Genomic DNA, 27,873 nt, shown 5'->3' with positions numbered 1-27,873 from the left:
CAGGACTGTCAAGGTGTACCATACAAGAAGGAGCAGCCTGTAGGACCAGAATGCCTGAGCACTTGGTTCCTGGATATAACCTATGAAAAGGAACAGCAAGTAGGAAAGGACCACGTAAGCTCTGTGTCTGAGGGTGCATCCTGCAAGGAGAAGCAATACTACCAAGGTGTACCACACAGTGAGCAGCAACAAGTTAAGGGACCAGAACAACTGAGCATATTGTCCCTGCCTGGAACCTCCGAGGAAGAACAGCAAGTCAGACAAGACCACTTAAATACTAGAAGCCTAACAGCACTCTATGAGATGGATAAGCAGGTGGGACAGAATCACCAAAGCAACTTGTTCCTGTTTGTGCCCTATGGTGAGGGGAAACAGCAGGATGGACAGAATCACCAGAACACTATGCCCCTGAGTGTGAGTGTGTCATGCGACAGTGAGAGGGAACTGTGGGAGGGACAGAATCCGCAGAAGATCATGTCCCTGTATGTGCCATGTGAAGAAGAAGAACAGCAGGAGAAACAGGATCTTGTAAACGCCATGATCCCGTGTGTACCCTGTGACAAGGGGAAACAGCAGGAGGGTCAAAATATCCTGTATACAATCTATGAGAAAGAGATGAAACAGCAGGATGGACGGCAGGATCAATTGAGACCTATGTCTCTGTGTGTGTCCTGCAAGGAAAACGAGAAGGAAGAGGAGGAACAGGATCTCTTGAACACCACATTCCTGTATGAGCCCTAGCAGGAGGAGCAGCAGAAGTAACATGACCACCTTGGACACAGCTGGACTGTAGAAAGCAGAGGACCACAGGAGGGATGAAATCACTTGTATCTTTATGAGGAAGAAATACAAATTATTTCTACTGAAATATGAATTGTTTGAAAGCTTTTAGCACAAAAGCACAATACAGCAAGGATGGAAAATAAAACAAATTGGAATCAATAGTTCCACAGTTATATGCTAACAGATACAATAGCTTAATACCCTACAGCAATATGGTAAAATATTAAAGGACCTGTACCACAGGCCTTTGGCAGGGATGTATTTCTGCATTAGATAATTACAAGACTAACATTTTCAAAAGGGGGTTCCCTAAAGTTACGCACACAAAAAAGGTGGCCTGATTTTCTGTACTGAGCAGTTGCAGATCCCATTGCTGTTAATGGACGCTGCAGGTGCTCAACAATTTTAAACCCTAAAGTTAGGCACCTAAATCCATATTAAGACACCCCAGAATAAGTGACCGGGTGTCTGATCCTGCATCATTGAAACTGATGAGAGTTTTGCCCTTTACTTCAATGGGAGCAAAAGCAGGCCCCTGATTTTCAATGGTATTAGCGTCCACAGCTCCCACTGATTTCAATAGGGGGTGCAAGTGTTCTGCACCTGGGAAAATCTGGCCATGCATTTAGGTCCTTAAGTGTGGTTTGAGGAATCTAACTTTTAGAGAGAGCCAAAAAAAATTAAAAGTTTGAAATTTCAGCAAAACATTTTCAAAAACCTGTAAAAATGTTCAGTAATAAATGGTCACCATTTCCCATAAACTCTGCTGACTTTAAGGCCAGTATTTTCAAACTCAGGAGCCTAGAGACCGGATAGCTTTTCACTAAAATAAGAATGTCCATGTTTCTCTGGAAAGGGAAACATAGAATGTCAGGGTTGGAAGGGACCTCAGGAGGTCATCTAGTCCAAACCCCTGCTCAAAGTGTGAATTGGGAGTGCTTTGTTCCAGGTGGGCCTTGAGTGGGCCTGACTGGTATATAAGGGCAGTCAGCAGTGAACCAGCTGAGCGGCGAACAGCAGAGGCTAACAGAGGGAGTTCGCCTGGGGAGAGCTCACTGAGGCTTTCATCTGCAGGTTTCTCTGAGTAGTTCCTGCAACAGCTGAGGAAGCTCTTAAGAGGACGGTGATATGAAGGTGAGCAATCAGCTGTTGTAACCTGCACAGGTTGTGCCATTTTTGTCTTTCTTCCACAGGACAGAAGCGACTTTGTCTGTACAAAGTGCAAGCTGGTCTCCATATTGGAAGAGAAGGTTCGAGGGCTGGAGAAATGAGTATCAACTCTGCGTTGCATAAGGGAAAATGAAGATTTCCTGGACAGATGTCAGGAGATGCTTCCACGGCCACAATGTTCTGAAGACTCAGAGCAGACGCAGCAGGGACAGAAGGATTGTGAAGAGGTTTGGCAGCATGTGACCTCCAGAAGGAGAAAGAGGCACGTCCATGCACCAGCAATGGAGATACAGGTGAGCAATCGTTTCCATGTTTTCTCTACAGGTACTAATGCGGACAGTGGACTAGATGACCCATCTGAGGGAAGGCAGCAGAAGGAGACTCCGCCAATTGGAAGGCAAAAGATGCACTGTCCTAGGGATGGGGGTTCCACGACCACTACTCCCAAGAGGAGGAGGAGGGTGGTGGTGGTCGGGGACTCCCTCCTCAGGGGGACTGAGTCATCTATCTGCCGCCCCGACCGGGAAAACCGAGAGGTCGGTTGCTTGCCAGGGGCTAAGATACACGATGTGACGGAGAGACTGCCGAGACTCATCAAGCCCTCAGATCGCTACCCCTTCCTGCTTCTCCACATGGGTACCAATGATACTGACAAGAATGACCTTGAGCGGATCACTGCAGACTACGTGGCTCTGGGAAGAAGGATAAAGGAGTTTGAGGCGCAAGTGGTGTTCTCATCCATCCTCCCTGTGCAAGGAAAAGGCCTGGGTAGAGACCGTCGAATCGTGGAAGTCAACGAATGGCTACGCAGGTGGTGTCAGAGAGAAGGCTTTGGATTCTTCGACCATGGGATGGTGTTCCAAGAAGGAGGAGTGCTAGACAGAGACGGGCTCCACCTAACGAAGAGAGGGAAGAGCATCTTCGCCAGCAGGCTGGCTAACCTAGTGAGGAGGGCTTTAAACTAGGTTCACCGGGGGAAGGAGACCAAAGCCCTGAGGTAAGTGGGGAAATGGGATCCTGGGAGGAAGCACAAGCAGGAGAGCACAAGAGGGGAGGACTCCTGTCTCATACTGAGAAAGAGGGATGATCAGCGAGTTATCTTAAGTGCCTATACACAAATGCAAGAAGCCTGGGAAATAAGCAGGGAGAACTGGAAGTCCTGGCACAGTCAGGGAACTATGATGCGATTGGAATAACAGAGACTTGGTGGGATAACTCACATGACTGGAGTACTATCGTGGATGGATATAAACTGTTCAGGAAGGACAGGCAGGGCAGAAAAGGTGGGGGAGTTGCATTGTATGTAAGAGAGGAGTATGACTGCTCAGAGCTCCGGTATGAAACTGCAGAAAAACCTGAGAGTCTCTGGATAAAGTTGAGAAGTGTGAGCAACAAGGGTGATGTCGTGGTTGGAGTCTGCTATAGACCACCAGACCAGGGGGATGAGGTGGACGAGGCTTTCTTCTGGCAATTAGCAGAAGTTGCTAGATCGCAGGCCCTGGTTCTCATGGGAGACTTTAATCACCCTGATATCTGCTAGGAGAGCAATACAGCAGTGCACAGACAATCCAGGAAGTTTTTGGAAAGTGTAGGGGACAATTTCCTGGTGCAAGTGCTGGAGGACTCAATTAGGGGCAGAGCTTTTCTTGACCTGCTGCTCACAAACAGGGAAGAATTAGTAGGGGAAGCAAAAGTGGACGGGAACCTGGGAGGCAGTGACCATGAGATGGTCGAGTTCAGGATCCTGACACAAGGAAGAAAGGAGAGCAGCAGAATACGGACCCTGGACTTCAGAAAAGCAGACTTTGACTCCCTCAGGGAACAGATGGGCAGGATCTCCTGGGAGAATAACATGAAGGGCAAAGGGGTCCAGGAGAGCTGGCTGTATTTTAAAGAATCCTTATTGCGGTTGCAGGAACAAACAAACCTGATGTGTAGAAAGAATAGTAAATATGGCAAGCGACCAGCTTGGCTAAACAGTGAAATCCTTGCTGCTCTTAAATGCAAAAAAGAAGCTTACAAGAAATGGAAGATTGGACAAATGACCAGGGAGGAGTATAAAAATATTGCTCAGGCATGCAGGAGTGAAATCAGGAAGGCCAAATCACACTTGGAGTTGCACCTAGCAAGAGATGTTAAGAGTAACAAGAAGGGTTTCTTCAGGTATGTTAGCAACAAGAAGAAAGTCAAGGAAAGTGTGGGCACCTTACTGAATGAGGGAGGCAACCTAGTGACTGAGGATGTGGAAAAAGCTAATGTACTCAATGCTTTTTTTGCCTCTGTCTTCATGAACAAGGTCAGCTCCCAGACTGCTGCACTGGGCAATACAGCATGGGGAGGAGGTGACAAGCCCTCTGTGGAGAAAGAAGTGGTTCGGGACTATTTAGAAAAACTGGACGTGCACAAGTCCATGGGGCCGGATGCGTTGTATCCAAGGGTGCTAAAGGAGTTGGCGGATGAGATTGCAGAGCCATTAGCCATTATTTTTGAAAACTCATGGCGATTGGGGGAGGTCCCAGATGACTGGAAAAAGACTAATGTAGTGCCCATCTTTAAAAAAGGGAAGAAGGAGGATCCGGGGAACTACAGGCCAGTCAGCCTCACCTCAGTCTCTGGAAAAATCATGGAGCAGGTCCTCAAGGAATCAATTCTGAAACACTTAGAGGAGAGGAAAATGATCAGGAACAGTCAACATGGATTCACCAAGGGGAAGTCGTGCCTGACTAACCTAATTGCCTTCTATGATGAGATAACTGGCTCTGTGGATGAGGGGAAAGCAGTGGATGTGTTATTCCTTGACTTTAGCAAAGCTTTTGATACGGTCTCCCACAGTATTCTTGCCGCCAAGTTAAAGAAGTATGGGCTGGATGAATGGACTGTAAGGTGGATAGAAAGCTGGCTAAATCGTTGGGCTCAACGGGTAGTGATCAATGGTTCCATGTCTAGTTGGCAGCCGGTTTCAAGCGGAGTGCCCCAAGGGTCGGTCCTGGGGCCGGTTTTGTTTAATATCTTTATTAATGATCTGGAGGATGGTGTGGACTGCACTCTCAGCAAGTTTGCAGATGACACTAAACTGGGAGGCGTGGTAGATACACTAGAGGGTAGGGATCGGATACAGAGGGACCTAGACAAATTAGAGGATTGGGCCAAAAGAAACCTGATGAGGTTCAATAAGGACAAGTGCAGAGTTCTGCACTTAGTTCTGCACGGAAGAATCCCATGCACTACTACAGATTAGGGACCGTATGGCTAGGTAGCAGTTCTGCAGAAAAGGACCTAGGGGGTCACAGTGGACGAGAAGCTGGATATGAGTCAACAGTGTGCTCTTGTTACCAAGAAGGCTAACGGCATTTTGGGCTGTATAAGTAGGGGCACTGCCAGCAGATCGAGGAACGTGATCGTTCCCCTTTATTCGACATTGGTGAGGCATCATCTGGAATACTGTGTCCAGTTTTGGGCCCCACACTACAAGAAGGATGTGGAAAAACTGGAAAGAGTCCAGCGGAAGGCAACAAAAATGATTAGGGGTCTGGAGCACATGACTTATGAGGAGAGGCTGAGGGAACTGGGAGTGTTTAGTCTCCAGAAGAGAAGAATGAGGGGGGATTTGATAGCAGCCTTCAACTACCTGAAGGGGGTTCCAAAGAGGATGGAGCTCGGCTGTTTTCAGTGGTGGCAGATGACAGAACAAGGAGCAGTGGTCTCAAGTTGCAGTGAGGGAGGTCCAGGTTGGATATTAGGAAACACTATTTCACTAGGAAGGTGGTGAAGCACTGGAATGCATTACCTAGGGAGGTGGTGGAGTCTCCTTCCTTGGAGGTTTTTAAGGCCCGGCTTGATAGAGCCCTGGCTGGGATGATTTAGTTGGGGATTGGTCCTGCTTTGAACAGGGGGTTGGACTAGATGACCTCCTGAGGTCCCTTCCAACCCTGATATTCTATGATTCTATGATTCAAAGCAGGACCAATCCCCAGACAGATTTTTGCCCCAGATCCCTAAATAGCCCCCTCAAAGATTGAATTTACAACCCTGGGTTTAGCAGGCCAATGCTCAAACCACTGAGCTTCCCTCCCCCCCAACATAGAAAAAGCTATTTCATATTTCTGAAAATAGGCTGCTTTGTTTCACAACTGATCTTTAATCATAAGGCCTCTTATACTGCAATGATATTTTCTACAATACATTACACAGCATCTTCACAAATACAGTGTAGAAGCAAAAGTCTAGGACACTTTTCAATCCTCTCTCATTTTTGCTATTTACATAGAAAGTAAACATTATAATATGTCTGTATTTTGATTAGAAAAAGGCTTGAACCAAATAACAGATCAGAACATCACAGAATATCTGAGAGTGAGGAGTTAGCTAGATCCAGATTTGAATTTTGTAATCTTTATATAATGAGTTGAACCAAAACCTGGGATCTAAATAACCTGAAGTTTGGGGTTCTAAAGATCTAGTTCTGAATTTTGTGGCTTGGGCTAATATTTAACTTGGATAGACTCTACAGATGATGTACATATTCAAACTAAGCAACTAATACTGTGTTCACTACTCTGAATGTGGTAAAAATGTCTAGATGATAGATGGATAAGCCTATATGCAAGTAAACTGTTAAAAACAACAGAACAGTTCTAGTCTAACCATCCTGTTTTCATTGGTACAGCACTATCTATCTATCTATATACATATACACACATACACATACATACACACACTCACATACACACATACATATGTACCTTAAAATAGTTACATATATATATATATATTATTTGATTAACATTATGTCAGTGTTCAAGAAAGTAATGTAGTTATAATGACAAAAAGGTTAGAAAGTACCAACAACCCTCCAAAGATTCTTTCTGCCATTGTTAATTGTGGCCTCGATCCTGCAATTTACAACATACTGATGAACACCTGCAGCTGTGTAAAGTCTGATTAATACCAGTGAGCACCACATTTGGGGCACAGATGAATTTAAAACCCAATCTGGTACAAAAGCTATACAAGATCACACATTAAAACACTGCAGTTTGCTGGTAGGAAAGACTACTAAACATGAAATATGATTAGAGCAAGCACTAAGGATAGTCAAAAAAATTTATATATATATGTATAAACACAGATATCAGATGAGAAATTATAACATTTCAACAATGATGGAACAGTTGAAATTATATATGATATTTAAAAAATAAAACAAAATAGAATAAAATAATTGTGTACATCATATATACACAAATATATGTGTATAATATATATGTGTATAATATACATGTATGTATAGTATATATATATTCACATACACACACTAATCTCTAGACAGAGAGGCACTTAAACTGAACATTTTCAGGCATGCAAAATTAGAGGTTACATTTGAAAATTTGTTGCTAATCCAGCAAAGCATGGATGCACGTCAGTGGAACTATACATGTGCTTACCATGATTAAATGCTTTGCTGAATCAGGGACTGAGGGCCTGATCCTGCACCAGCAAAATCAACAGAGTGTTTGTCATGCACTCCAATGCCTGCAGGATAAGGCCCTCGGTGACTTGCCAAGGTCATACTGTAAACGGCAAAATTAGCAATAGAACCTATGTATTCTGACTCCCAGTCTGATGCTTTAGCCAATGTGTTACGTTATTTCCCTATACAAGTGTATGTGAATATTACAACCACATATATGATGATATATACAAAGACACACAAGTTGAGATTTAGTTCTTAAAATATTATTTTGTCAGAGGAAATAATGCATATTGTGTAAATATATACAAAAAGCTAAGGGAGGATTTTTGTTGTATATTTTGAGAATTAAATTTCATGTCACTACTAGCAATATATATTTTAAGAAATTAGGTTTGACTTATTAATGCATATAACTTGCAGAGGATATATGGGATGTAAAGAACTGTTATGTATGTCTAGTTTTATAAATAAAATTATAGCAGTAGCTCATAAAATTGCAGGAACTACTTGAATCCTAAAACTGCAATTGATATATTTCTATTTTAAGACTTCTAGCTATATATACAGTTTCTTTTACTCAGCTGAAATAATTCATACAGCTTGGATTGCAAAAAGAAAAAGAATACAAACAAACAAAATTTGCAGGATTTTATTTCATATTTTCACCTGCCAGGCACTGACTGCATGATCATTGGATTTCTTCAGGAACATTTCACATCCCTGGGGTGTGCCAAACAGTAGCTATAATGCAAGACATAAGAGTATCATATGATGTGTTTATTATAGCCATTTCTCTGTAGCTGCCACATCAGAACCCCTCTGAGGCTTGATAAAAGTTTGCCAAAAATAAAATTCAAATATCATTTTAATCAAAACAAGATAAAGAGGAGATTAGTGCCACCAGTGTCAACACCACCACTTCCAAAACATATGCTCAAATAAAACATGAAAGCTTCAGGGGATTGGTTTTTGCAAGCTTCAGTAGTTTACACTTCCTCTCTTCCCCAACTCTATGTATTATTAAAATGCTGTCGATGTGTGTTAATGACAAGCTTCATTCTCAAAGGACTCAATTCACTGAAGAGGCACCATTAACTTAAAATTCAATGCAACTGAAAACAAAATGTATTTACCTAAGTTACTAATATTTTATTGTATTTTATTTATTGCAATTTATAAGACAACATAACAAGGCATTCATTTACTACTCTGGGTGCCTTTGACATTATTTAAAACACCAATATAACAAAAGAAAACAAACCCCACCAGCAACTCCTTTAAAGCCCCTAGCATAACTCCATCCCCAACACAGCCTACTAGAAGAGCTTTTCTGTATCAAACCTTCGTCCCTTATTTACACCCTAAATTATTCAAATGGAAATAATTTTTATATCAAATTTAGTTTTTCCAGACCCTGGTGTTTCTTCCCCTCTTTTTTCAGTTTGAACAATGAAAATAATGACAAATTTAATTTTTGTTTATAGTCTGTTTCACTTTCAGATTCTCGAGGAGAATGTAGGTGAAAAATGTGCTAAAAATAATTAGCTCACTTAGAATTTAAAATATGAGGAGCTTTTTAGACCCAGTGACATAGCCACCCCCATAAATACTCCCTAACTTTACCGTCAAGTTCATTCTCTTAGACATACAAAATACTCCATAGTCCATTCGAATGAGAACATTTCAGATATTACACAAGCTAAGAAAAAGTTTGGACCGTAAACTGTTCTTATCATATAGCATTAAGATACCCAGATAAGAAATAGACACATATATAAATTAGGGATATGGGATAAAAGACAAATCCCAGAAATTTTTTTTCCAGAATTCCAACAGGTCTCAGACCAAAGCTTTATAATAAATTATAAATATTATAAAAGGTTTGGTATTACTTGTTTTTCCAATTTTCCAATTTCATGAGCCTTCATGCTTCTGACAAGAACTAGAAACTGAAGTGCAAATATAACCCCAGAAAAGTTTTCTTCCTGTATTTCAGAAACAAAAAAGCTCAGAAAATCTTAGAAGAAAATCTCTTTCTCATAAGAATCTCAGATGACTTTTGCCAATCTAGGTGGTTCAGATTATTTAGGAAAATTTGGAGTAAACAAACAGATGCTGGATTTCTTATTCACAATTTGAGGTTCACCTACCAGTAATATGCAAAGCACAAGCCTCTCACTGTGAAGATTTATGGTTTATATAAGACATTCTTCTGAATACTTTTGCAAGAAACATGTTTAATGGGATGCAGAAAATAACTAACCCACAATACTTACATGTAAAAAAATTAGTTCAGAACATTTTGATACATGATTTGTCACGTTATATTTAAATCCAACAATTAAAAGGTTAAAACTAGTTCTGAAGTTGAGAATGAGTTTAATCAGAACACTACGTGCTATTTTTTTCTGAAAGTCTAAAGTGTATAGGAACAGACAAAAATGACCCATTGTTGCTATTAGTGTTATATCTTGCACCTGTATCTATTTTCATCTGAACCCTCTAAGAAGAGTATTGATAGAAAAGATTGATGGTTTCTGAAATGATTATACTGCTCTTCATATTTCACTCTTTAGAATTTCTCTTACTAAAATAAAAACATTTATTAAGGAATTCTCAAGGGTGTCAAACTCCACAAACCAAACATAAAGAAAAAGTTAGTCAAACCCATGCAAACTGAAACTGACTATTTACATACACCTCTACTTATCTGGTACACACTGCCTGCCTACCACAAATAATAGGAAGATGACAAAGTGTTAGGCACTGGGAAATTTACAGTTGTGTTAATGCAGTTCAGAATATGCATTCTACTATTGAATGGGTTTCCATCAGTAAATCTGTCTCTAATAAAACAGCCATTTAAGAATGTAGATGAAAATCCAAACTTCTGGCTCCAGATAACTTTGTGGTTCTGGAGCATCTTTGCATTTAAAAGTGAACCTCTTAGCCTTATGCTGTTAATTTACCATTAGACAGGGATTTGGGGAAAAGGGTGTTTGTTTTGTTATGTTATTGTTCCATTAATTGCTTGAAAACTCTGGACCAGTATTATATAGTCAACGGCAACAAAATATCACACCCACCTATTATTTCCTTAGGAAATTCAACCAAGAGCCTGTATTTGCTCTCTAGAGAGGCAGGCCAGGGTGGCTGTTAGTGATATGTTTTACACTGGATGGAAGGGGACACTTCCCTCAGCCATCATTGCTAATGAACATATGGTAGTCTGCAACAACGCAGAACTATTTAACACCAGTGTTCAAACTTAAGAGGAATGAGGAATCATAGGAATCTCAGCCAAGGCAAACCAAAAACAAATAAGGCAAACCAAAAACAAATAAAAATCCCCCAAAATAAATAGGAATGTAAGCTACATCAAGGGTCTTGTTCAAAGCCTCTTCCCTCAGAAAAAAAATCCATTTTGTTCAGTGACAATTTTGTCTGTGTAGGAAGTGCTCAATCAAGCTTCCACACTGCATCTTCCTGAACTTCTGTGAAATAACAACACTCCTCTTGCTTTGTATGTGATTGGCTGTAAAAACAAGATTGTGGGCCTGTTTTTCAGTCAAGGCCTACGAATTAGTGTCCACTTACACTAGATTATAAACTCTTTGGAAGAATGCCTGTTTGCCTACATGCTTGTACTGTGTCAAGTACAATGGAGCCCCCATACTGATCAAGGCCTTTGGACAGTAGTACGATGCAGATAATAACATGTGTGCATGCCACTTACTAAGTATACAAAAGTGGATCTGTAACCATCCATTTGTCCAGGGAACGTGTAAAGTTTGTGTATGAAAAATAGATATACAAAATGAGAAACTAGCTAAAAATGTTGCCCTTTAAAGAGCATTTGTTATAATTATAATTATATGTATATATGTATGTATTATTTATATAATGTATTTTTCTGTCAATATTGTCATTATTCCATATATCGTTATAACATGTATATATATATTTTATATACAGGCATAATGTAACAACTCCAGTAGCATTTGGCATGGCCCATTGGTGTGGGTAGTTAAAATCACTACAGGGGCAGAATTTGACCACTTCCTCTAGCCTATGAGCTCCATTTCTTGAGCCAGCTGCCCTTGAGAAAGCCAGCTAGATATGTCCATAATTGGTAGAGTTAGCCAATAGGTTTTGTCAGGTGTTCCTAAGCAGGGCCGGCTCCAGGCACCAGCCGACCAAGCACATGTTTGGGGCGGCACCTTGTAAGGGGCGGCCAATCTTCGGGTGGTGGGGCGGCTCTCGAGGTTTTTTTGTTTGTTTGTTTCAGCAGGGCAGGGCGGCGCTCGGGGGGGGCGGGTTCGGCAGCACGGCACGGGGGGGGGGGGTTTGGCGGGGCGGGGCGGCGCTGGGGGGGGTTGTTTGAGGGGGTGGGGCGGGGGTGGGGGGGGGTTGTTTCGGCGGAGCAGCGCTGCTTTTTTTTTTTTTTTTTTTTGCTTGGGGCGGCAAAAAAGTTAGAGCCGGCCCTGTTCCTAAGCGACGTAAGACTGAAGCTGGACTTCTACAGAGTTGAAACGTGGGAGTGGACCTTCACTTCCACACAAACTAGGAGCTCGACAAAACTAAAGGTCTGCTTCTGCGGTGCTCCAAAAGCCAAAGGAACACTGATTCAGGCTCCCTCCATCAGTCCATTTCCCCAGGACCTCTCCTTGCTCAGCTTCAGTTAACTAAACCGCTGAACACTTCTATTATCTGAAGTGTGGCAATATCCTCAGGTAACGTTGGCCTAGAGGACCTGACTTGAGATAATGGGGTTTTGGATAACTGAGGGTTGCACTGTATATTGACAGATACCGTAGGTACCCAACCTTGAAAATGTTGGCATTGGTTGTTAAACTCCTAAAAGGGTGTTATAAACTAAAGGGAGCAAAAGTAAACACTAAATAAAAACAGTTCCATTTTATGAGTAAGGGATTTTAGACACCCAGAATCAGGATTCATACATATTTAATAAATAAGCAGAACGTTATTAAACCACTTCACTTTTTAATGTCATCATTACTCATGTTACCCTGTGGGCCTCCAAGACAAACATAAAAAATTATAGGATGATTTCTGTATTAAATACTTTCAAAATGCTAAGAAAAGACATTATGTTAAAATAAAGCAATACTTTGGTGAAAGCACAGCATTTGAACACAACATATAATTTTCACTGTACTGAAATGATAAATGAACTGGGTTAGTCATCTCCACACAAAAGAGAGATCAACACCAACAGCCTTTATTCTAGCTCATGCAGTGACATTGATCAGGTACCAGGAGTTGCCTCTTGTGATAAGATTATCTTCTGAGTGTTTTGAAATACTATATTTTGACTGTTTCAATACTTATACAAAACTTACTTTCATCAGGGTATGAAACTGATTCTAATATGGAACCCTCAGTCATGAATTATCCTTGATCAAAGTCATTATACTGGGAGAATCAAGTTCAAACTCTGAACTATTACATTAAGAAATTATTGAAAGACTTTCTATTCACTGAAAGGTTTTCTATTCTTTTCAAACATGTTTTTCACAACACCAACGTTTATGGAAAATACAGCATTAGAAAAAAACTCAAAGCACAAGAAACTGTTTTTCGAGGAGCATGACCTAAGTAAAAGAGATACATCTCTGAATTGGCTGAATCAAGGGCAGAATCAAAGTATATGGTTTATTGCAAGACAGAAAAGCCACTTCATTGTAAAGCAGGATTTTGTGTATATGTGACAATGAAATTGTATATCAGGCAGTTTATTTTTGGCGAAACAGATGCAGAACTAATTTGATGGTTTATTTTGCAAATATTTGGGTTCTTCTTTATTTTCCCAAAATTTGAATAGCATCTACTATTCTTGTTACAGTGAATATATAGAGCTCAAGTATATCTTTTTTGAGAGACAAGTTCATATACGCAAAGCACAGCAGGTCCACGATAACCAGAAAGTCTGTGAGAACTCCTTTAATATCCAGTATATTTGGAAGAGTATGCAGTGGAAGTGACTAGAGGGGTTATCAGGGTTAGCCTGATCATATGGTCACAGCTAGGACTAGATTTAAGCACATTCTGTTAGTTCATGGTATCTCATTCTAGTTACCAAACTCTAGACTTCATAATTATTCCCTATCCTGAATTTACCAACTCAAGCGAAAACTCAAAATGTTCTGCAGAAAGCTGACACTTTGCATGAAAAAGATCTTTAGTTGGAAACCCCATTTTCTGTCAAAAAACAATTTTGTTGGAAAATTTTTGACCAGCCCTACTTACCTCTTAGCCTCATTCTGGACAAACCTAGTGTGCTGCATGTGTGCTAATTTGGTAGTTCAATCAATGAGTTATAGAAGAGAACATATTTTTCAGTATTGTAATTTTCCAATGCAGATTCTGTTGAGGATTTTTTACCAAAGATTTACCCCGTTTACGCATGATGTCAATGTCATGCTCGCTGGAATGGCTCGTGAGCAAGAATATCAGGGCAGACTGTTAAGAAGCAGGGCACAAACCCCACACTGAGTTGCAAATGAGTTGCAGTCTTAGGTTTCAGATGGTGATAGAACTGCTGAAATATGCCAGATCTGTAAATCCTTTAGGGCTAACCCAGGTTAATCCTGGGGATCAATTGTTTATGTTTAGGAAGCACAGAATCGTAGGACTGGAAGGGACCTCAAGAGGTCATCTAGTCCAGTCCCCTGCACTCATGGCAGGACTAAATATTATCTAGACCAGGGATCAGCAACCTTTGGCCCGCGGCCCACCAGGGCTGGGCCGGTTTGTTTACCTGCCATGTCCGCAGGTTTGGCTGATCGCGGCCCCCACTGGCTGTGGTTTGCCGACCCAGGCCAATGGGAGCTGCGGGAAGCGGCGCGGGACAAGGGATGTGCTGGCTGCGGCTTCCCGCAGCCCCCATTGGCCTGGAGCGGTGAACCACAGTCAATGGGAGCCACGATCAGTCGAACCTGCGGATGCGGCAGGTAAACAAACCGGCCAGCCTGGCGGGCCATGGGCCAAAAGTTTCCGATCCCTGATCTGGACCATCCCTAACCTGCTCTTAAAAATCCTGAATGATGGAGATTCCACAACCTCCCTAGGCAAGTTATTCCAGGGTTTAACCACAGTGACAGTTAGGAAGTTTTTCCTAATGTCCAACCTAAATCGCACTTGCTGCAATTTAAGCCCATTGGTTCTTGTCCTATCCTCAGAGGTTAAGGACAAAAAGTTTTCTCCCACCTCCTTGTAACAACCTTTTATGTACTTGAAAACTGTTATTATGTCCCCTCCTCAGTCTTCTCCTCTCCAGATTAAACAAACCTATGCCTAGAGACCTTGGCATGAGCTGACACCTGGTCTACCAGCCTCACAGTTTAATAACCTTAATCTGCTAAGTGTTTTGTCAACATGCTCTGTTCTTTACATTTAAATTTTATTATTGTGCTATGTTGATAATGCCATCTTGCCATGCACACCTTGAGTAGACAGAAAACACATGCTCTTTATTCAGAGAAGAGTTGAAAGAGCAATACATTTTACTGCTTACACTTTACCTTGCAGATTTACTTAAGGGTTTTTTTGCGGGGGAGGGGAGAAGCAAGCTACATTTTAATCATATCACTATAAAATGTCAAAAGCATCAGGTGAATAATCTGAATTCTTCTTAACCAACAGAAATACAATACAACTATGTATGGAAGTTGTCTGGCTTTAAAGTCACAACAATAAATTGCTGTGAGAACTTGCTTTAAAAGCACTGTTTATGATTTCACTACTGTGTTGCAAAATTGAACATTAATGAAATCATTACAAATACTCAGGGCCGGCTCCAAGCACCAGCCCACCAAGCTTGTGCTTGGGGCGGCACCTGGAGGGGGGCGGCGCGGCGCTCCGACTCTGGCTGCCGGGGAGAGCAGAGCTGCAGCGGGCTCGCCGCCCGGGAGAGCAGAGCCTATCTTACAGAGAAGGCATTAGGCCTGTTGCACTCAAGTGTGTATGTAGGGCATTACTATACATGAAGCAGCTGAGTGACATTCTTGATCCCATATCTATTGTCTTGTCTAATTCTTGGGCCACTAAGATATAACAGAGATTTAATTGTCTAAGTCCCCTTGGGCCAACATGGTGGGGCAAATTACTGGTGCACAGAAAGAGTAGTTCTTTATTTGTATGAGGCTTCCAATGTTTACACTGCAGTTAAAAACAAGTTTTCAACAATCCTGAACTACTGAAAAACAATTTTAAAAAGTGGGGAAAAAGCCAAAACAAACCACCACCACCCCTCACCACACACACACACACACACACCCTTTGCCCTAAACTGAAAGGCAATCAGAGACTTTGATACATCTACCAATTTAGAGATACAAGTACATGTTTTACTATTAATTTTAATGACTGAATGTGGAGAAAATGACTTTTTTTGCAGGCAGGTGATGGGGCAACTGTTGGAAGGACCCATTTCCCATGAGATTCCAAAGATTTCATCAGCCTAAATGATAATGAGCCGTTTTGGTTGAAATGAACTGATTAGTTCCTTCCCCCTGCTATCCCCCCGCCCCCCCAGCTGCTGTTCAATTAATGGACCACTTTTTAAATTTTCAAAATGAAGTTCATGGCTCATCTGTTTTTAATTTTTTAAATTGCAAACTGATAAATACTTTTGATGAATTCAGCCACTTGATGACACAAACAAAAATAGTCTGAATTCCAGATCTGGAAGGAGTAAGTGTTAACACTTAGTAAAAAAAATGCAGCATGAAAATTTAGCAGTAAAAATATTTCTATAAAAGGACTAATAAAATACAGATGATTAAAGTAACAAACTGGTGGGGGGGAGGGAGGATGAAGATGGCTCTTAAATTAAAGGTGAGGTGTTTAATCCAAATAACAAACTATTGTTGTCAATGAATGATCTGATACAAACCGATTTAGATAATACAAAAAAAAAATAAACACACAATTTGACAGCCACCCTGGATTTATAGAATCATGGGATTAAATGCTTTCCACTTATTCAAAGAGGATTAGTGAGGATACATTTATTTATTTAAAGCAGATCTTTTACAGAACTAGAGAGTTTACAATGATATGGAGTGATGGAAAATAGAAAATCCATATCAGCTTTAGCTTCTATCATTCAGCCACAGATGGGAAACTGCTTACAATCAAATATGCAACATACTGTATTAGCAAAAAGTATAGAATAATCTTAAACTACTTAGTCATGGAAATAGAATATTGAATATGTAAAATATTTGTATACACGACTTGTACTGAAATCTAATAAAATTTGAAACTATGCACTTAGATTTAGGACACATTTGTAAAACAGAATCTATGACATTGGTGTAAATTTGGAGTAACTAAGATCACCCAAAATATATTAAACAAAATCTAACATGAGGAGGAAGATGTTTAGAGACTAAAAGAGAAGACTAGAGGTCAGAACTTCTGAATTCTACTCCAAGGTCTGACAGAGGCTCACTATGTAGCCCCAGCTAAGTCAGTTAACCTCTCTATTCTTTAGCTTACCCATCTGTAAAATGGAGACAATACTTACCTTGCAGGAGTGCTCTAAGTCTTAATTAATTAACGTCTGTAAAGTGATTCAAGATCCTCGTATTAAAACCTTCTATACATGCAAAATATCTAACAATCATAATAATTCAACAAGTTTTTAGAGCATTTCTATTTGTGTTGTAGAAGTTTCAGGGCCCGATTTTCATCTGTTCTAAGGTTTCTTTAAACCACTCTGGTAGTGCAAAGAGGATCCATTTCAGGCCCGTAGAGTGGTATAAAATGGTCTTGATTTTGGTTTGGGGCCAAAATTTGTACAGCACCTAACACATCTGTGCCCTTCTGACTGACAGTTCTGGGTGCTACCCAAATAATATTCGTAATGATAGCAACAACAAATTATGTTTACTGCATAATATGACACAAAAACCTACAGCCCACAACAGAACCAAGCACTGTGAAGAGTTATCATTATACATTGGTGAAAAGATCTCACACATTCCAGAAGACTTCTCAAACAGTATATATCCACTCCTGCTATACCAGCCAGCAAACAGTCCACCTGCATTCCCAGAATTCAGTACATACACTCCTTAAGATGTATTAGAAAACCTAAAGGAGTCTCAGCCCAAACCTGTGAATGTGACCTATGCCCTTCCTGGCTGGTGAAAGAGTCATGGGAACTGGTGCTACTCCTGACTGAACTAGCCAACACATCATTCAGAGAAGGGATTTTCCCTTATTCCTTCAAATACGCAATAGTGCAACTGGCAATGATAAAACCCATCCTAGATATCAGGTTTCTAGCCAACTATCACCCAGTATCAAACCTGTTCCTGAAGAAGCTCATAGAGGAGCTAGCGAAAGGCCAACAAAAAGCTCATCTAATTGAAGCTAATGTAGTAGACATGGCATAATGTGGATTGAGGTCAGGACATATAGAATGAAAACTGCTTTAGTAGCACTAATGGATGATCTCCTGCAGTCAGTGGATGGTAAGTAGTCATCCATTCTCATTCTCCTGAGCCTCTCAGCAGCATTCAATATTGTTGACCCTAGCATACTGTAACGTTGCATTCCATATGCTTTATGAAAATATGCTTGGAATCTTAATATAATGTAACTGGAATATGCTTTATGCAAAAGGTCTCTTGTAAGGTATCAAAAAGCTTATGATCTACTGAGTGTGTTCATCCTATTTGTATGTATGTATCATTCTTGTATCTAAAACTAGATATATGAAATTAACTCTGAGGTCCTATTGTATTTATGAAAAGTGTGGGCCATTAATGGTGGTTTAGAATCTTGATGGCTCCCACTGACTAAGACAATTGGCTGTAAATGGCTGTTTACCTGCAAGCTTTCCTGTGTACGTGAGGTGGGTAATGAAGAATAGGTCTCACAGGACATGTGACCAGGTCACATGATACTGGAATCCATCTTAAGCCTGGTGCTTTTCCACTTAGAAGGAGGGGTGGGGACCCAGAGAGATAAAAGATTCCTGCCTTATGCCAAAGCTATAAAAGGGGGTGGAACAGAACAAAGGGGTCCCAGTCATGTGAATCCCCTGCTTTTTACCTAAGATGCCTGCTGGAATTAAGAAGGGCTGTATCAGGGGAAAGGATTGGTCCCACACTAGGAAGGAGTCTAGTCTGTGAAAGAAGCTTATTGGAACATCTCTAAGGGTGAGATTTACCTGTATTCAGTTTCTTAATGTATTAGGCTTAGACTTGCATGTTTTGTTTTATTTTGCTTGGTAACTTACTTTGTTCTGTCTGTTATTAATTGAAACCACTTAAATCCTACAGCTGTGCATATCTCTCTATCAGTGTTATAGAGAGTGGACAATTTATGAGTTGACCTTGTATAAGCTTTGTACAGAGTAAAATGGCTTTATTTGGGGTTTGGATCCCATTGAGAACTGGGTGTCTGGGTGCTAGAGACAGGAGTACTCGCTAAGCTGTTTTCAGTTAAGTTTGTAGCTTTGGGGGCATAGTTCAATCAATTAATGGAGATATCCTATCTCCTAGAACTGGAAGGGACCTTGAAAGGTCATTGAGTCCAGCCCCTGCCTTCACTATTAGGAGCAATTACTGATTTTGCCCCAGACCCTAAGTGGCCCCCTCAAGGATTGAACTCACAACCCTGGGTTTAGCAGACCAATGCTCAAACCACTGAGCTAGAACTGTAAGGGACCCTGAAAGGTCATTGAGTCCTGCCCCCTGCCTTCACTAACAGGACCAAGTACTGATTTTGCCCCAGATCCCTAAGTGGCCCTCTCAAGGATTGAACTCACAACCCTAGGTTTAGGAGGCCAATGTTCAAACCACTGAGCTAGTATATTACTGTTCAGACCCTGGGTCTGTGTTGCAGCAGGCTAGTGTGTCTGGCTCAACAAGACAGGGTTCTGGAGTCCCAAGCTGACAAAGAAAACGAGCTCAGAGGTAGTTTCAGCACATCAGGTGACAGTCCCAAGGGGGGTCTCTGTGACCGAACCCGTCACACAAACTACATCAAGAAAGATGGCAGAGATCCAGGGGAATGAGCTAAAATGGTTTAAGTCCTTTCTGGAGGGATGCACCCAAACAATACTGATGGGAAATTGCATGCCTCCACTAGATGTCTCACATTTAGAGTTTGTAGCCTGATCAATTATTGCAATTATAAAATAATTTATCACATGCTCTTTATTCAGATGGCTACTTAGAGTTAAATTAAAAAGATGAGAGGGGTGGAACACACACAAACTTTATAAGCTTTAGTTAATACAGACGAATATAACTGAAATCATAGAAGAATATAATAAGTATAAGAATATGATAAATTCAGTAAAGTGTTTTCCTGGATTGTTCATGCTTACAACTCTATGGAGACCATTATAAACAAAGACGGAAGAAACAGTCAATGGCGTATGTCAGGAAAAAGGTACTGATTCAGTTTGCCCTGTCTCAGGATCTGACAAATGCAAATTACAGGGTCAAAACTTATATCTTTATACCCTCATCTTAGTACACCACCAGATATCCGTGGCCATATTCAACCTATTCTGTGAACTGGGACCTGCCCTTTGCCCATGTGTGGTATTTTGGGTGCCCAGAGTTAGATTTCCAACCACTGACATAACCTATCTGCATCAATCACATGCTTAATAAATCTCATACATCAATGGGGTCACCACTATAGTTACCTCATTGCAAAATATCCCAAACATTCTGTTATTTACACAGTTTTGTGATGTACCTATTCTTCTATAGTTACTTGTTATGCAGCATGCCAGTATGAAATTTATAACCTCAGGTCAAACCCTGGGGCTTACTTTGACTAACTATTTATCAGACCTGTCATCCAAGCCTGCACTCTAAGCCCTTAACACATAATCTTTAATAGCCAAACCTATATGCACAGTTAGTTCTTCACATGTTGTTACACCTTTAATAAAATTCCTTATTATTTCTATAAGCATGCTTTGCAGACAGATTATAGTTTGATCAGAAATATAGAACATCACCATAAAAATAAGATCTGGTCAAAGTCAACAAGTCCCACAAGGATCAATTATTTCACTGGTCCTATTCAACATCTACGTGCAGCCACTAGGGGAACTGGTCAGATGACAAGGACTCAAATGCCAACAATGACACACCCAGCTCTACCTATCCTTCACCACATACAACCACATCACTACCACCAGAATAATCTAAACCTTCATCCAGTTCATGGATGAAGAACACAAGGTTGACGCCCAACCCAAGCAAGACAGAAGTTTGTCTGGTGGACAGAAGAAAGCACTTTAAAGAGTTTGCAGTCACTTTGTAATCTTCTTGGATTGATGGTACACACACATAACAGGTCAATTCAGTGCATAGTTTAGGAGTGCTCCTAGATTTATTGATGGTGCTAAGCTCTCACAAAACATATATATAAACAACTGAATGAATGATTTCATTAAGAAATGGGAGGCAGGAAAAGCCAAGAGTAGCCATGTGAGAGCTTAGCACCATCAATAAATCTAGGAGCACTAGATTGCACACATAATTCGCCACCAGGGAGAGGATGAGCGAGACAACAAACTACGTGTGAAAGACATCAGTCACATAACTTAATGCACTAGTAGAAGGTGCTCAGATATTACAGCGATGAGGCTGCTATAAGAATCTATAAAGCACAGAACTCTTCTGTTTCCATTTCCCATTGTTATTTATTCATGCCCTCTTTTGTCTCCCAATCTCGCCTACTTTAAACTCTGTCCCTTTCCATTCTCTATTTCTTTCTTCCCTTTCATCTCTTCTCCACCCATCTTCTCTATATTTGCCTCTGTCCTGAGTTCTCTAATTTTTCTTTTCCATTTTGCCACTTTCTCAGACCTTTCCCCAAAAGATTAGTACTGACCTACCCACATCCCCATTTCCAAAGAGTGGAATGGAATCAATCCCTTACACTGTGCTGGGGCTGTATCACTCATAATTACCTCCAACACAGCTATTCTACTTCTAAGCCATTCTAGTCTCTGCTGTTTCATTCTTCACAGGTACTTTGTGTTACCCCTCAGCTTCCATGGCTACTCGTGGCTTTTGGTGAAGGATAGGTAGAGCTGGGTGTGTCATTGTTGGCATTCATTCAGTCATTTATGATTCATCAACCTTTCTATTCTTTTCTCTGACTAATGTGATTCTTCTTTAACTCCTTTTATTACCCACCTCTCTTACCAATCCCTGTCAGAGCTGTGCAGCCAGTATTAGCAGATATTGACTTCAGCGGAACTAGATATCAATGTCTATTGACCCAGGTGAAGCTAAGATCAATTTTTTTACCTCAAGGGACAATACCTCAAACATGAATCCAACTGTTGTGTACATTCAGAATATATTTATTAGAACTATCTGGAAACCTGACCATTGTGGTCATGAATACAATAGGTCTAATTTAAAACAGAACAGCATCATCAACAACCACCACAATTAATATTCTAAGAGGAGATGAAGATACACATCTGAAAAAGGAGACAGAGTTAGAAGTTTGTAAAATAAACTAAGCGTCTGACCACTCATCTCCACAGGAAAGGTCTAAGAGCCGCAGATCACTACCTGAGAAAGCTCCCCATCTAGCCCCTAGAAGAAGTATGTTGTCTTCTGTCAGCTGAAGTGTCCCAGCTGTTCCATATGCTGTTCCACAGCCCAGACTGGAAGACAGTGTCTGATTTTTTAAGTGGTAGTTTGATAAAAGCTTTTTAGGCATTTCTTATTTCTTATCAGCAAAATTATTTGTATCAACCCATCATATTCTGCCTACAACTTAAGACCCAGTTTTAAAGTTAAATAACTTCATATTTACAGTCATGGAAAGCAATGTTCCATTGGTAAATCAGCTAACTCCTTTTTTTCCAAAAAGAAGATATAATAAGAATTCTAAATACCTCAGTACATCTTCTCTGGAGAAAGTAAATACAAATAAAAAAAAACTTTTTAAATAGTAAAGACATCTTAAAAATCTTTAACACAATGGAGCAGCTGTTACTGAGTTTACTTGATGGGTATATCCTGTCATTAGGGAAATCAGAGGCCTCTTCTAAATACCTTTTTTGTTTGGTTGTTTGTCAGCTCAAACACTGATTAGGTTCTTTTACAACCACATTGTTTGTTTGCAAAAATGCCACAGGAAAAAATCTTAAGTAGCAACTTGAGCTCTGTTGAGGCTCCAGATACACATAGGGCTATTTTCTTAAATTCATATACAGTGGATGATGTTACTAGGATAAAAAAATCAAAAGTGCATAGGAAAAAAACTCGAGGGGTATTTTCAGTGATTGGTGTACACAAGTGAAAACAAATCTGTTTAAAACAGAAGGCCTAATCCTGCACTCCTTCTAGGAAATACTGACATTGCCATTAATGGGAATTTTTCCTCAGTAAAGGAAACGCAGGATTAAGTCTTGAAAATAACTCTAGAAATGAAAAAAACAACAACCCTGAGTCTGAATGTGAACTATTTGACAGAAGGAACTTCAACAAAGGGGTCTCTGGGACACAAGGGAAGGTTCCTTTTTTTTTTTTATATCTTACCATAGACTCTGATGTAACTCACAGCTGACCAGAACAATAGTATGTAGACAGCAAGCTGTGAAAGCCTAAAGAGAATCCTCCCCATTTTCATCTTGAAAAATCCGCATCTAAATACACCATCTGCCAAGTCCTACCCGGAGCTGGTATATTGTTGGGTATTCTGGATATCTCTGGGCAGAAACAGTATGCAGCGGTCTTCTACTCTGCTATGCAGAAAATCCACAGGGGAATAAAGAGATGTGTGTGTGTGTGTGTGTGTGTGTGTGTGTGTGTGTGTGTGTGTGTGTGTGTGTGTGTGTGTGTGAGAGAGAGAGAGAGAGAGAGAGTGTGCATGCACATGTATATATGCATAAGCCAAAAGGCCAGAATCAAGCATAAAATTATTATTTTAAAATGCGAGTCCAGTAATTTGCCGGCTTCAGATTATGAAGCAGGTCAGTTTGGGTGGTAAGTTCCTGTTTGCAATTTAAAATTACGCTATGAAATGTGCAAAAATAGCTGGGTAACATATTGTGGCTGGTGATTTAACTAAAAAGAATCCTGCATGGCATTAAAAATACAAAATATTCTCTGAATTGCATTGGGAAATTTTGAACAGGTAAACTTACAATGTCCAGAAAAGGTTACTATTGCCATCTAACAATTTGCCATGAAGAGGGAGAGAATATATATACACACACACTTAATGCCATAGAGGCTGTTATTTATATCACCAGTACATTAGAATCTAGAACTGGAAGGGACCTTGAAAGGTCACTGAGTCCAGTCTCCTGCTTTCACAGCAGGACCAAGTACTATCCCTGACAGATTTTTTTGCCCCGGATCCCTAAATGGCCCCCTCAAGGATTGACCTCACAACCTTGGGTTTAGCAGGCCAATGCTCAAACCACTGAGCTATCCCTCCCTCAATGACTCAGTGACAGTAAATATTTCATATATGTATTCACCATCTTTTTCACTTTCTCATCAGAGAAAGAGTTGAGAGAAAGAGGGGAGGGACAGAGAGAGTATTTTGTTCACACTTTTTGAGGAGGAGACATGGTTCATAAGCTTCTTTGGAAGATGTATTTTTTTTTTAAGAGAGACATGAAGATGGAGAAGATGGAGGAATGGTGGACCAGGCTTTTCAGCCATTGTGGGCTGCACGGAAGAAGACATTGCAGTCAATAGGTGTTGGATGGGCTCTTAGTCATGAAGAAGAGCAAATGGGGAAGCACAGGAAGAGAAGAGGGGAGAGGTAGGCAGGAGCTAAGTTGTGGAGGGTGCTGAAAGTAAGAACTTATTTATGAGGTAAGTGGAAAGCAGAGGTGGTGTTTGAAGAGGGGCCAGACATAGAATGCAGGGAAAGGCAAATGATTTTTGTGGCAGCATTTTGGTTGGATTGAAGGAGGAAGGAGGCCAGGGTCTAGGATGTTCAAAAAACCCTCAGTTTTAAAAATGAAAGAGACACTGACATGACTCACTAAAACCAGGTACTTCATAGGACAGGATGCCAAAGCATCTCATCCTAACCTGCATCATGTATTTGATTCCTATCCTGGGCCTTTCACAAAAGAAGGTTATAGTTATAGTTATTCCAAACTGTGAGGTGCTTTTGGGGAGACCAGATTGAGACCTTCAAATTCATTTCATTCATCACAGAGGTAATGGTTCCTAAATCCAGGTGTCCAGAGGTAAAGAACTAATGCTTAATCCTGTACGCCATCTAGATCCTTCCTTGTAACACATACATTTATGGTCTTCCTTAGAAGAATCTGCCATTTTTTCAAAGAGAATTTTAGTGTTTGTACAAGGTTCTAGACGGATTGTCCTGGAAAATGACACCCTGCATTTATCCATAGAACAAGTGAAACAATGGTCATGGCAATGCCAGCTTTCTCACACTTTCCTTTCAAAGGCCATCAGTCTTGACCTGAGAGTAGCATATTCTCCATCCCAGGTCAATAGGTGACCTGTTTGTTGGCAAACTCAGCAGAAGTACACAGCAACAGCCATTGGGCTTTTGATGTGAACATCCGTCCATGAAAAGATGAGTTAATTTTACAGTGGCCACCTAATGATTATTGCCCACAATCAACCATAGTAACAATGTACAAAAACAAGACTTTTTCCACATTTGCATTCCTTTTGTTTTAAAATGAATATTTACCTTCTTGAAATTATGTTTTTCAGTCTGATTTCATTCAGCAGATAAACATACATTTCATTATATACATAGCTTGACAAAAAGAAACAGGAAACCATTTACTTAAGTTAAAACCCTCACATTATTATTGTTTGCAAAATATACATTTAAATAAAAGTGTTCAAAGGAAGCTAAAGATGTCAAAAGCATTTACAGGCTGAATAGATCCCCGTTCAGATTACACCATTTCACGTAATCCAAATTCATACCCATTGTCACTTAGGTGAGCATTACGGCTGTTACCAAACCCTATACAAATATTCAGATTTTTGTTTTTCCTGTCATGCTGAAGGTTATCTCCATAGTTGCTCTGAAAAATCAGGTGACAACCATTTCCCATGATGCTTTAAGGGCTGTCAAGCTGTCCATCAAACTGTCACCTGACCAATCGTTCCCATGGTTCTTTTAGACTTCTAGTATGATAAATTGAAAGGCACTATTATCTGCCTGTTGTGAAGAGGAACTGCTTAGGCTTTGATAAGATATCACTAGTCCCAGGTGAGAGGAGGCTGACAGCACATCAAGACAAGAAAACACATGGAAACAGTGAACATAGGAGCACAAGGATTACAAACAGCTGTTGTCATTATTTATTACCCCTTTCCTTGGTTTTAGTTTTATACTTGTCCTATTGTCAGTTCAAATACAAACATTTCACTTTCTAGGCAGAAAATCTTAACTGTTGCTATTTTTACAGTTAGTTATAGCATGAGAAGAAGTATTTAAAATATGAAAGAGATCTTTAATAGACGGTTGTGTTACCTACCTTTTTGATACACCTTGCGCTTTCCACCATTGTATTTGAAGTTTTTTCTATGATTCTCGTGGTACAATTATGTCAGAGGAAAATGAGAAACCCTGGAAGATATGAAGATATTTTTAAAGCTCAACACCTATTTTCATTGATATCTGTGTTTATTAGGAAGACCTTCAGTTCACAGTTTTTCTTGCTGATATCTCTGATCTGAGTTTTTATATGAACATCCAAAGTTAGCTTAGGAGGTCTCAGACATAAAACAATATGTTGTTATTTACTGTGAGTTGTTAAGAATAAAAATAGTTGGTTGCTAACATCACCACCTTGTGTACAAATATTTTTTTGCATGCAGATTTGTAATGTGATTAGGCAGCAATGTAATTTCATTAGGCAGCAACAGAGCCTCTCAATTACAAAGAAGAACATTTAAATAATTTTGTAAATCAAAAATCTCAAAAAATTCTTAATTTTTAGCCTTTTGTGTTTGATCAACCACATTGCTACACTCCCCTGCACTGAGATTAAAAGTAAAGCTGCCATACACAGTGAGCAATTTGTATTCACGAGGATAAACACTAAGAATCAATGGCACAGTAGTTCAATAAAGTAACAAAACTCATTTCTGAAGTACTAATAAAGGTTGGATTCATAATTACAGCATGTTCAGCCAACTTCAAAAGCCTGTTTTCCACTTGGTGGCTCTTTTGAGAAACCACCCCAGCTTGTTCCATGTAGGGGGACTTTCCCCCGCAGAATCTCCAATTTGCTCATATTTAAATATGGAACCCACTTCAAAACATTAACCCAGTATTCATCCACTGCTATGAAACAGGTCCAATCATAAGTACATTGAGGTTCTCCATTCATGAGCCAGGTGAAAAGGCAAGTGGTGAGGCACACAAATATTAAATAGTGAATTCCATAATAAGTGGATTTGAACAAGACAGTTTCCTCCATCCTTTTGTCAAGCAGAAAAGCAAGTTTGGTCTCAGTGAAGGATGTTAGCTGAGATGGAAAGACAAGAATGAAATAACAAATCAATTTCCCATATGCTATAGAAACAATTAGAATTACTTGAAGGGAATCTTAGCATCACTGAACAAACACACTATATCAGCTGTTGTTTGGTTCCGGTAGCACCCACAATAGTACCTTCTAGGCACGTCCCAAAAACAAAATAGCATAGTCCCTGTCCCCCAGGGGCTCACAATCTACAGACAAACAGACAAAGGGTAAGGAGAAGGAGTGCAACATATACAAAGAGTGGTCAAAATGGTGATTGACCACACTGGTAATAAGTATCAGAGGGGTAGCCGTGTTAGTCTGAGTCTGTAAAAAGCAACAGAGGGTNTATAATTCTGCCCCTCCCTATTTATCTGCCCATGTCCTATTTCATGTCACCCACTGCCCCCTCCTGTGCTACCATTTGTCAGCTTCTCATACTAATATCTGTGGCTTCTTCCACAGGACCCGCAATGCATGGAATGCCTTCCTGGGCTCATCTGAAAAGCCCTTATCCTCTCTGCATACATGTTCCTCATGAAGATCCATTTCTGCTCTGATGTATATGGGAAATGAAAAAGATACTATGTTAATATAAATAACCTTATTACCAGATAAAAAGCAACAGAGGGTCCTGTGGCACCTTTGAGACTAACAGAAGTACTGGGAGCATAAGCTTTCGTGGGTAAGAACCTCACTTCTTGCATCTGAAGAAGTGAGGTTCTTACCCACGAAAGCTTATGCTCCCAGTACTTCTGTTAGTCTCAAAGGTGCCACAGGACCCTCTGTTGCTTTTTATCTGGTAATAAGGTTATTTATATTAACATAGTATCTTTTTCATTTCCCATATACATCAGAGCAGAAATGGATCTTCATGAGGAACATGTATGCAGAGAGGATAAGGGCTTTTCAGATGAGCCCAGGAAGGCATTCC

General features: G+C 40.3%; 1 protein-coding gene across 1 annotated transcript in view; it reads right to left on the bottom strand.

Moving 5' to 3' along the window:
* SOX2 (SRY-box transcription factor 2) overlaps positions 1 to 26,003 on the bottom strand; it is a 151,322-nt gene extending 125,319 nt beyond the window's left edge. The window contains exon 1 of the mRNA XM_034781436.1: positions 25,947 to 26,003. The gene's annotated coding sequence lies outside the window, so the exon portion shown is untranslated. The remainder of the gene's footprint in view (positions 1 to 25,946) is intronic.
* Between the last annotated feature and the right edge of the window lie 1,870 nt (positions 26,004 to 27,873).

Source organism: Trachemys scripta, chromosome 9 (assembly GCF_013100865.1).
Source record: "Trachemys scripta elegans isolate TJP31775 chromosome 9, CAS_Tse_1.0, whole genome shotgun sequence".
In the NCBI taxonomy this organism is placed as follows: domain Eukaryota; kingdom Metazoa; phylum Chordata; order Testudines; family Emydidae; genus Trachemys; species Trachemys scripta.
The sequence above is the reverse complement of the archived record's forward strand: the minus strand, read 5'-3'. Positions and strand labels throughout refer to the sequence as shown.